Source organism: Sorex fumeus, unplaced genomic scaffold (assembly GCF_029834395.1).
Source record: "Sorex fumeus unplaced genomic scaffold, SorFum_2.1 ptg000002l, whole genome shotgun sequence".
In the NCBI taxonomy this organism is placed as follows: domain Eukaryota; kingdom Metazoa; phylum Chordata; class Mammalia; order Eulipotyphla; family Soricidae; genus Sorex; species Sorex fumeus.
The window spans coordinates 10,841,400-10,853,789 of NW_026606059.1; the positions used below are offsets into that span (position 1 = coordinate 10,841,400).

General features: G+C 40.5%; 1 protein-coding gene and 1 pseudogene across 1 annotated transcript in view; one reads left to right on the plus strand and one right to left on the minus strand.

Annotated features, from left to right (window-relative positions):
* NECAB1 (N-terminal EF-hand calcium binding protein 1) overlaps positions 1 to 12,390 on the minus strand; it is a 202,104-nt gene that overhangs the window by 135,780 nt on the left and 53,934 nt on the right. The window lies entirely within an intron of this gene.
* On the plus strand, positions 10,325 to 11,100 carry LOC130044464 (40S ribosomal protein S6-like; annotated as a pseudogene).

Here is a 12,390-nt window from a genome sequence, read left to right on the forward strand (position 1 = left end):
TGTTACTTTGCAGTATGAGAGGAGCTATCAACTCAACTATTTTCGAATCATAAATATTGAAGCCAATTAAAAAATAGTAGGTACAGACTCTCAAAATGCGATTCAGGGGGCTGGAGAGACAGAAAGGTGCTTACTTTGCACGAGGCCAGCCCTGGTTTGATCCCCGGCATCCCATATGGTCCCCTGAGCACTGCCAGGAGAGACCCCCGTATTCAGAGCCGGGAGTAAGCCCTGCGCATTGCCAGGTGTGGCATCAAAAACAAACTAACAAAAATAATAAGTATACAAAGAAAAAAGAAATGCCAATCAAAGCTGAATCATGGGAGTCCGGTAAACATTTTTATTCTTTTTGGGTACAACTCAAAGCAACCTCTACACTGGCCTTTCGGTGTCCAAATTTGTCACCTCACAACAAGGCATTTTGAGAGAAAAACAGCCTAATGCAGTCACTCCTGTGTTGAAGGAGCTTCAAGAGCTCTGCTCTAACCCGAGGGTAGCACTATAGCACTGTCCTCCCCCATGTTGTTCATCAATTTGCTAGAGTGGGCACCAGTAACGTCTCCATTGTGAGACTTGTTGTTACTGGTTTTGGTATATTGAATACTCCACGGGTAGCTTGCCAGGCTCGGCCAAGTGGGTGAGATAATTTTGGTAGCTTGCCGGGCTCTCTGAGAGGGATGGAGGAATCAAACCTGGGTCGGCCGCATGCAAGGCAAATACCCTACCCGCTGTGCTATCGCTCCAGCAACTCATGGGTAGAAGCGCAAATGCCCCACTGGTCTACAGGGTCTTTCGCAAGCTGAGCTCTGATGCACTTCTCTGGGCCCTTTCCCCTTCATCCTCTGAAGTGATGGTACAGATACGCTAATGCCTTCAGGTCCCCAACCCCTCACGCTCTTTCACCTAAAGACTTTCATACATGAGGCTGGAGTGATAGGACAATGGGTAGAGTTTTTGCCTTGCATGCAGCCAACCCAGGTTTGATTCCCAGCATCCTATATGGTCCCCCCAAGCACTGCCAGGAGTAATTCCTGAGTGCAAAGCCAGGAGTAAGCCCTGAGCATTGCTTGGTGTGACCCAAAGAGCCAAAAAAAGATTTAAAAAAAGACTTTCTTACACATCTGATGGGAAATCTCCCATCCCCATTCCCACCTACATCCACAAATCTTGATAGCATCTGGTGCCTCCATTTTATTTTTTTGCTATAATTTTTAAATTTTTATTAGTGAGACACCATGAGGTACAGTTGTATACTCACAAATTTTTGTGCTTGGGTTTCAGTTATACAATGATCAAATACCCATCAGTCCACCAGTGCCCATTTCCCACCACCATGGATCCCAGTATCCCTCCCACCCCCCACCCCCTCATCTCACCCTGCCTCTGTGGCAGGGCATTCCCTTTTGTTCTCTCTCTACTATTGGGTGCCTGTGGTTTGCAAAAGATGGTGCCTCCATTTTAAAGTTTCTTTTTGGGTCTGGAGAGAGCATAGAGCAGGCAAAACATTTTTCCTTGCATGACCTGACCCAGCTTCTATCCCTGGCACTGCATATGGTCAGTCCCCTGAGTACTACTAGAAGTGACCCCTGAGTACAGAGTCAGAAGTAAGAGCCCTGACCACCACCGGATGTGACTCCAAAACCAAAATAAATAAATAAATAAATAAATACAACAAAATAAAAGTTACTCTTTCTAAAAGTTTCCTTTAGAAAGGTTGAAAGGTTTAAAAGGTTCACCACCATGCTTAGTTCCAAAGTAGTTGTTTTCTGTCATAAGTTGTTATTACTCTTTAGATGTGATTACTTTCTAGATGCTCTGCTCATCTCTAAACCCCTGCTCAGCATTAACCTCCCAACACCAAGCACAGTATCTGGCCCATAGTACACACTCAGAAACTCTAAAGGACGGAATACTCCATTTGGATAGGCCAAGCACAATCGTGGACAAGGGTTGACTTCGGTGTTTATTTTTTCTTTTCTTTTTTTTTCTTTTTTGGTTTAGGGGGCCACACTGGGTGGTGCTTAGGGCTAACTCCTGGCTCTGCACTGAGGAATCATTCCTGGCCTGGCTTGGGAGTCATTTGGGATGCTGAGGATCAAACCAGGGGCAGCTGCATGTAAAGCAAGTTCCCTACTCACAGTACTCTCTGGCCCCTTTTAATTTAGTTAAGGGGGCAGGTGGGTTGGGTCACACCCGGCAGTGCTCAGGGTTTACTCTTGGCTCTGTGCTCAAGAATCACTCCCGGAGATTCTCAGGAAATCCCTAGGATGCTGGGGATCAAACTGGGCCTGCCGTATGCAAAGTAAGTGCCTTACCCACTCTACTACCATTCCAGCCCCAAGACTTCAGTGTTCCTTATTCTCCTACTCTCTAGGATCTCCCTCAAAAGTACCTAAGAAACTGTCAGCGAATTTTTCTGGTCATCTTAAAAGTATTTATAATTTTTTGCTATATTGGTATATGTTATTTATAAAGGGTTGATGACTTAATTGATGTAGAAATTAAGGGGGAAGAGGAGTCTAGTGTAAGTGGTTCTTTACTCTTTTGGTACAGACCATTGACTAAGGTATCAACTATCTTTCCTCATTTCCCACCAAAATAAAAAACATGCAGCATCTTCAGACATATATTCATCTTAAAAATTAAATTTCCAATGATTCATGATACCCAGTTTAAGAAGCTCTGTGCCAAAGAGTTCAACTAATAAATTATGGACAGATGTTTCTTGAGTGGTCTATAATTGTGAAAGGGGAAATTCTATGATGGACTTTGAAATACAGATTATTTCATCCCTCTAAATAAGTTATCATCAAATAATAATATTTCTTTATGCATTCAACAAAAGCAAATTAAAAGTAGTGATATTTTGACAATATATTTCTTTTAATTTACTCTAACTTAAATACATAATTTTCAATTCTGATAAATCAGCCAGGGCATAGATATATTTAGCTCTCCGAACTATAGATTTTCAAATGTAAACTCTCAAAAGTCAAAATCTGAGGTCAGAATTTTTAAAAATGCAAGTAAAAATGTCAAAAATATATAATAAATAATAGTCCAAAATTTATAAAATGGAAATCACATACATTCATTCTAATGAAAAATGAGCCTAGTATAAACATCACAAATTTTCAACATTAAGTATGAAGATAGGGCAGAGAATAAGAGAGAGAGCAAAGGCAAGAGATAGACAGAAACCAGACAGAGACCAAGACTCAGAGAGAGTTCGCACAATTTCATTATCTCCTCTCACATTTTAAAATTAAAGGTCAGATGGTAATTCTCCCTAGCTGGAGAGGCTACAGGGAGAGTCTTGATCTATTATTTCCCAAGTAATAGGTTTTTCATTCATTCACCTATCTATCTGATGCCCTTAAGAGATGACCTTTGACCAAAGTAAGGCAGCTCACTTCCATGTAACACAAAAGTCAGGGGTTGTGATTTGGGGAAATCATTCTTAAAAAAATAATTAATCTCCTCCTAGCATTCAATCTAATGTTTAATATAAGATTAGGTGTCCAAGCAGTAATGTAAACATGCTACCACATTATCTTTTACCAAGAATTAAGTATTGGAAAGTCCTTGGTTACACAATAAAAGAAAGTATCAGTGCAGAAAAGTGACTTTTCACTTTTCTTAATCAGGAAAGAAGAAGACAGGACTTTTGGAGAAAAAAAAATTCCCCTGCTTTCCAGATATTTGGAAACAGCTTTCTATGAACTAACATGTAGAATTTCCATAATGATGAGATGATATTTATTCATTTATGCATAATACATATTATTTACATAAATGATTATGAAGTACTTATTGAATTAATAAATGAGTAAGCATGGGAAGATGAATAATTTCTTCGAGGCAGCAAAGTCATCTGGAGTAATGGTTGTCGGGTCTGACACTTGGAGTTTCCACTTGAAAACTATTCACGATTCAAAAAGAGAAAGCAAAGAAGAAAACCTCGGTGCCAATCTCAAGTTGTTATTAACTTCAACCTGATGACAGTGGAGATAGACAGATGGAAGAATGATTATTTATGCAAATGCTCAAAATCCTCCTGGTCTTCTGAAGGTAGATATTTAATTATTCAGAATCATTGTTTTTAATCTAAAGTCGATTAAAATAGATTCCCAGGCAAAAATTAAAATGAAATCATCAACCCTATTAGCAATTAAGTCAAGAAAAATAATGTTCAGTTGATGCCCATATTTAGCTTTCTTATTACAATTTGAGTTAACCACTGAAAGCTCTTGCTCATTAGTTTATTTTTTTTCAATTGAAAAACCTTTTAGGATCAGGAAAGAGAACATCTTATTTCTATGCACTAGTGCTTCTTTTTTTAAGCCTTGAAAACTTTGTTTGACATATAAATTCAGTCCCATTAATCACACTGAGACAAAGCCAAACTCTGCATTTGAACATACTTTGATCTATTAAAAAAACATTTTTTAGTCCATCTGTACAGTTCCTGACTCCCCCCCTTTTCTTTTTTATTAGTGAAACACCATGAGGTACAGTTATAGACTTGCAATTTTTTTGTGCTTGGGTTTCAGTTTGCTCGAGCTCGAGCGGGCCCAGTAACGTCTCCATTGGAGACTTTGTCGTTACTGTGTCTGGCATATCGAATACGTCACGGGGAGCTTGCCAGGCTCTGCCGTGTGGGCGAGATACTCTCGGTAGCTTGCCGGGCTCTCCCAGAGGGGCGGAGGAATCGAACTCGGGTCGCCCATGTTGGCTGCGTGCAAGGCAAACGCCCTATCGCTGTGCTATCGCTCCAGCCCAGGATTTCAGTTATACAATGATCAAGTACCCATCCCTCCACCAGCGCCCATCCTCCACCACCACGGGTCCCAGCATCCCTCCCACCCCCCATTCCCCTCCATCCCACAATGCCTCTGTGGCAAGGCATTCCCTTTTGTTCTCTCTCTCTCCTTTTGGGTCCTGTGGTTTGCGAGAGAGGCATTGAGTGGCAATCATGTTTGGTCTATAGTCTACTTTCAGCATGCTTCTCCCACCCTGGGAGGATCCTCCCAACACCCTTTATTTGGTGCTCTCTTCTCTATCTGAGCTTCCTTTTCCCCTAGCACGTGTGGCTGGCCTCCAAGTCATGGAGCAAAATTCCTGGTCCTAATCTCGGCCACTCCTGGGTGTTAGTCTCCCATTTTGTTGCTTTATGTTCCCCAGATGAATGCAATATTTCTGTGTCTATTCCACTCTTTCTGACTCATTTCTCTTAACATGATACTTCCCATGTAGTACCACTTGTATGTGAATTTCATGACTTCATCTTTTCTAACAGCTACATAGTACTCCATTGTGTAAATGTACCAAAGTTTCTTTAACCAGTCATCTGTTCTCGGCACTCAGGTTTTTTCCAGATTCTGGCTATTGTAAAGAGGGCTGCAATGAACAAACAAGTGCAGATGTCACTTCGATTCTACTTTTTTGCCTCTCTGGGATATATTCCCAGGAGTTACAGTTTCTGGCTTTTAATTCATTCGTGCAGTAACTATTTCAAAAGAGAAATAATAATTATTACTATTTAAGTTTAAATTGGGAATCCAAACCCAGATTTATTATTTACTTCATCATCATCAAAAAAAAAGCAATTCTTTTTTATTTGAGAGGACTGGTTTTATGGCATCAGGAAGAAGAATCAGTCCAGGTCTACACTCTAAAAGTCCCTAGCAAAGTGGCTTTGCATTCCCTCACTCTATCTAAACATTATACCCCTCTCTTCTAGCAATCAATTAATGAAAGGCTTATTGGATGTGTAAGAGCAATTATTAGTGTGAACAGCATCCTTGTCCCAAAGGAACTGACTTGAATCTGGATAGATTAACCAGTGAAATGTTATGGAACCCTGAGCAATAACGGGGGATGTTATATAACTGAAAGCTATTTTATGAAAACATAAAGAATAATGGTAGGCATTTGGAGAAGGGTGATCAGGAAAGAGTGAAAGGTTGATGACTGTCTCTAAAGTGGCTTATGCATTATTGTTTCAACACTGCAGCTAGTAGAAAGATGGAAGCCACACTTCTTATAGCCTCTGAGTTCTCTCCATATTGCAGTAATAGGAGGATGGAAGCCACACTTCCTGCAGTTCCTGAGTTCTCTCTGTATTGCAGCAATGAGGGGAAGGGGAAGTCTGCTCACCCAAGGGAACAGCAGGAAACTCAGCGAGAAGCTGTGAGCTGCTCTCTATCTAGTCGGAGATTGTAGTATGTACTAGACGTTGTGCTAGGTCCTGGGAATCAAGGAAAAGCAAAGCAGGCATGACCTCTACCATCACAGACTTTAAACCAGGGGAGTAGGCGATCACTAAATAGACACAGAACAGATAGAAAATGGTAACAAATACAGTTGCTGTAGAAAAGAAACTCCTGCTTCGCGAAGAACACAGGATGTGAGAAAACTGTCCTAGTAAGAAAGGGATTGTTTGGGGCCAGAGCGATAGTCCAATGGGGAGGGCGTTTTCCTTGCATACAGCTGACCCAGGTTCAATCCCCAGCATCCCACATAGAAGCCAACTAAAGAAACTAAAAAAATGACACAGAAGACTCAACCCCCCTCAGGTAATTCCTGAGTGCAGAGCCAGGAGTAATCCCTGAGGATTGCTGGGAGAGAGAGAGAGAGAGAGAGAGAGAGAGAGAGAGAGAGAGAGAGAGAACACTTCTGGAAAACAGAAAAAAAAGTGTGTGTGATTATATAAGCACGGAATTAAGAAAAAATACAGAAAACCAAAATTTCTGTGGTCAGGCTTTGGTGCTTGGGGGGATGGTGGGGAGGGGTATGACAGAGGAGTGAATGGGAAGAGGAAAAGAAAGAATTCTCTGAGACTAGCATAAAAGAAGTGGTGCTGGAAATACTTAGTGCAAATGTTGATAATGTACACAAAACATAAAGTGAATGTTGGAAATGACTATCTCAAAGTGGTAGAATTTCAGGTGTTTTTATGCCTTTTCTCGAGAGTTCTAACTTGTTAGAATTTTTTAATAAGAAAAATACAATACTTATGTAATTTTTATTGTGGAGCAAATATTTTCTTAAAGAAATTGTTCTTTAAATGCATTTATTTCAGGCCCACCTCCCAATTCCACCACCGGGCCCTACCATTTACTGAAAATCTCTGAGAAGATGCATGCCATGCAGCTACAACTCAGGGGCACAGGCCCTGGGGCTCAACTCAATGACCCAGACCATAGATCCTGAAGTCTCTGGACCACACGACTCCTCCTAGTTCTTCAATACTGAAATTCCAGTTGGAGCACACCAAATTAGATTGGAAATTACATAGAAGCCAACTAAAGAAACTAAAAAAATGACACAGAAGACTCAACTAGCAACAAACAGATTAATACATTTTTAATAGGATTTACCAATCCAGTGGTCAGATATAATAATTTTCACATTAAAAACTGATTTTCTATTAAAAAAACTGATTTTCTATATTATTGATTTTTCTATCGGAACTCTGTTGTGTAATCAATTTCAACTCAAGAATTGTATCAACAGTTACTGCTTTTGTTTACATTAAAATAATTTTTTAAAGAAATGATTGAATTTATTTTTAAAAACTAAAAAATTTCATTTCAAAAGTAACGGATTGTTGTTTGTTGTTGTTTTTTTGTAATCTGTAAACAACAGATTACAGATTGAGATGTCACAGAGAAAAACAAGTTATTGTTCCACCAAACTGACCATTCTTGAAAATAACATGCTTGTGGCAGGTTACCTCACCCGAAAATAACATAGTTGGAAATCAGAGAAACTCTGTGCTCAGATAGTGATGGAAATGATGAAAAAATAGATGCTTTCATAGGATAAAGAGGTCAGGAAAAAAAGGAACATATTTGATATGTGTATTTGAATATGGGGGATAAAAGAGAGAGAATTAATGGTCCCCAAAGTGACTATTTAAAAAAAACAGGATTTAAATTTTACTGGTTTGATTTCATATACTTGATTGATACTGCCCAGGCTAAAAAAAAAAAAAAAAGAACGATGCATCTATGGAATAAATGATTCCCCTGGATTCCCCAGCAGACGGTTTTTATCTTCCAGCAGTAATCAATTTTGCTTCCCATTAGTAACTGCATCGTGGTTGATGAGAGTTCATTGCAGATTACAAAGAGAATTCAAGTTCATCATTATAAAGAGTAAGTGACAACCAGAAAATAATTATCTAGATAAGATGAAATGTATCAGAAGATCTGAGGAAGTCGGAGAACAAAGACCTTTAATACGAACGGTTATAAGCAGCAGTGAAACTCCATAAGCATTCGGAAGAACAATGGAGAGAGTGAAGGAAACGCAAAGCAACGGAATGGAGGGCGGTTGGGGAACTAAGTTCAAACGAGAAATAAAGTTAGGGTGGAGGGAAGGAAAATGTGCAAAGAATGGAAATAATGTCCACAGAGAAAAAGTTAACGTTTCTGCATTGTAGCAACTCCCACATGCAAGAATCCTACATAATGGATATAAAAAGAGAAGAGATAAAGGCAGCAATTAAAGCAATTACCTCTATACCGTACATCCAAATATATTCTACTGCTGAAGAGAACTAACCACCTTTTCACCAAGAATAAAATACCTGAAAATGAAGTTTAAAACTAGTCTTAAAATATTTTGGCTTCTGTTCTCAAAAGTCAATAGCTAAAATTCAGAGAAATTTCCTGAAGTGGCTTTGATGGCGGAAAGAATCTGAGTTTTGCCTTCAGACAAACACTGGCCTTTGTAAATATCTGTCTATACTACCCATGTAAGTTGAATACCTTTTGGCACTCAATTTGGAGGAGGAGGAGGAGGCGGAGGAGGAAGAGGAGGAAGAAAAGAAGCAGGAGGAGGAGGACTACGATGAGGAGACATTTTTATTTACTTTCTTTTTGCAGAGATTAAATAAGATAGTGAAAGAAGTGCCTGGTACTTATTCATTTAACAAATACATCTCTCTTCACCATTAAAAATTAAATATTTCCTTTAGCAAATAGATATCTTCCATTCTCTGACTCAATTGGTACCAGGTTTATTGCCAAACTTATCCCTGAGGATCCAACATCGACTGAGTATAAGAGAAATAGTAATATGTTTAGCAAATTTAGATGATCACAAAGAAACAGAATTCTAAGTTTTCAACCAAGCAAAACTTTTTCAAAACTGGGGGATGTTTGGGGCCACATTGGTGGTGCTCAGGGTTTACTCCTGGCACTGTGCTCGAGAAGCACTCTTGGCAGTGCTCAGGGGATTACATTTGATATCAGAGATCAAATGATGGTCAGTGATATGCAAATCAAGTACTTACATCCAGCTCTGCAATGAAATATTTTAAAAACACCAAATATGAACAAATATGACAGAAACTTCCGTCAGAAAAAATTATAGATATCTCTCCATTCCAAAATTAAAATAAAAAAATCATTTCTGTGCCATTTGAAAAAAAATTCTGTAAGAGTATCTCCTTTGTACATCTCTAAAACTATGATCAGCTTCTTCATCATGAAGTCGACCTTATTGAAACGTACTGTTCCTCTATGGGAGAATCTTTTGTACCATATTGAAAACTGTGCCCGGTTTAGAATATAGTGATGCTGACGATCAAATGCCTTTATTGGAAAGAAAAGAATTTTTTTAAATTAAATAATTTATTTTTATTTATTTTTAAATGTTTAAACACATTTTCAGGAATGAGTTTGCTTTTCTCTATTTTTCATGAAGTAGAGATACACAAAGAATGCAAATGGGTTTTAGAAATTAGTAGGCGACACATGTAAAACTGGTAAAATCCAAAAGAAATTGGACAGCCCTAGATTAGATCTAATGCCCAAATGGTATTACCAACAGGAACTTGTCACAGATGGAGAATTTCCTGATGAGATGACAGGAACAGTCTCAGTCTAAAACTTAGCAAAAAAGAGCAGCTGTATGGGAAGTTATTACAATGTTTCTCTTAGATATGGGCTGGAGCGATAGTACAGCGGTAGGGCGTTTGCCTTGCACGTGGCCGGCCCGGCCAACCCAGGTTCGATTCCTCCGCTCTCTCTTGGAGAGCCTGGCAAGCTACTGAGAGTATCTGGCCCGTTCGGAAAAGCCTGGCAAGCTACCCCTGATGTACTCAATATGACAAACACAGTAACAATAAGTCTCACAATGGAGACGTTACTGGTGCCTGCTCGAGCTAATCGATGAACAACGGGAGGACAGTGCTACAGTGCTCTTAGTTATAGTCCTAGTTCTTTATCAGGTTTTAGTTCTTAAGAAAGGAAGGCAATATGGAAGAGATACTCTTTTCCGTGACGGATAAGAGGTGTTGGGCTGTCTGAACATGAAGTTGAACACCTCTTACCCAGCCACTGTCTGCCAGAAACTCACTGAAGTCACGATGAATGCAAACTTCATACCTTTTACAAGAAGCGGACGGCAACCGAAGTTGCTGCTGACGCTCTGGAAGAAGAACCGAAGGGCTACGTGGTCCGGACCAGTGGCGGGAGTAATAAGCAAAGTTTCCCCATGAAGCAGGGGGTATTGATCCACGGCCGGGTCCGACTGCTGCTGAGTAAGGGGCATTCCTGTTATAGACCGTGGAGAACCAGGAGAAAGAAAGCGCAAATCTGTGCGTGGTTGCATTGTGGATGCCAATTTGAGTGTTCTCAACTTGGTCATTGTAAAGAAAGGGGAGAAGCATATTCCTGGACTCACTGATACCACTGTGCCTTGGCATCTGGGGCCCAAAAGAGCTAGCAGAATCCGCAAGCTTTTCAATCTTTCTAAAGAAGATGATGTCTGCCAGTATGTTGTGAAGAAGCCCCTAAATAAAGAAGGTAAGAAAACTAGGACCAAAGCACCCAAGATTCAGCATCTTGTTACTCCACGTGTTCTGCAACACAAACGCAGAGGCATTGCACTGAAGAAACAGCGCACCAAGCAAAACAAGGAAGAGGCTGCAGAGTACACTAAACTGCTGCCGAAGAGAATGAAGGAGGCAAAAGAGAAACGCCAGGAGCAGATTGCCAAGAGATGCAGGCTGTCTTCTTTGAGAGCTTCTACCTCCAAGTCTGAATCCAGTCAAAAATGAGTTTTCTGAGCAATGAATAACTAAGACAAAACTTTCACTGAAAAAAAGATGGAAGAGATAATGCAGGAGTTATGCAAGTGCCTTGCATGCAGCAGGCCCTAGTTTGAGTCTCTGACACCAGATACGGTCTCCTGAGCACCTAGTGTTCCCTGAGCAGAGGCAGAAGTAAGCCTTGAGTACCACTGAGTGTGGTCCAGAAACTCTGCCCCCTCAAAAGAAAGAAAGAAAGGAAGGAAGGACGAAAGAAAGAAAGAAAGAAAGAAAGAAAGAAAGAAAGAAAGAAAGAAAGAAAGAAAGAAAAACAAGGACTACATGATATGAGAAAACTTCCCAGGGTACAAACTACAAACTAAGGAGGTGAGGGGCTGGAGCAGTAGTTCAGCAAGTAGGGCATTTGCCTTGCATTTGGCAGATCCAAGGTTCAATTACCAGCATCCCACACGGTCCCTTGAGCAATTTCTGTATGCAGAGCCAAGAAGAACCCCTGAATATCAGCAAGTGTGGCCCCCAAATCAATTAATTAACCAATTGATTAAACTATGTAGGAGGATATGGAGAAAGACTAAGAGAATAATGTTGAGGTTTTCTTCATTAAGTCTTAAGTTCTGGCAGTCTAGGGAGAGGGTACTGGCAAGGCCATGGGGGCAAAGCAGTAGGGAGCATTGTACCAGGAGTCTAGTGTCAGAGCACTGGAAGCAGAGCCCTGAGAACAGACTCCAGAGATGATCAGGAAGAGAGCTGGATGCCTGCAGAGCTCAGCTGATACCTGTTTTACCCTAGAATCTCTGCCCTCACAGAGGTCTTCACGTTTTCCGGGTTGACCTCACACAGTCAGAACACTCCGGATTTCAGATTCCATTAAAAGTCCTGTGTGTTTGGAAAAAACAGGTCATTCCTCTCTAAAACCCTGAGCTGTTCCAGGGAAGACTTTGAAGCTGGGCAGGCAGTTCCTTGCTCTGCAGGGGTGTCAAGTTTTGCCTACACAGCATCTATTCCCTGCCATTCTAATAACAGCACTCTGGTTGCCTTTCACGGTTTTCCTGAAAACAGTGATTTTCAGAGACTAGGAAGGAATCCAAGACCAGAATTTTGCTAGGACTATTAGGAAATAAAACCGTCACCGGGGATTAGCCAAGTAGTTACACTACGAACCTTGTTGACCTTCTAGTGAGCAACTTAATCTCTTAGCAAAAGGGTTTTTCCAAGAGCACTGGCAGCTCAGAGAAAAAGAAGAGGCAAAAGATAACGGTAAACAGGCTCCAGCCAAAGCTCCCATTTAAAAGTATTTGGTCTCGTGTGTACAAAGCTGATCTATC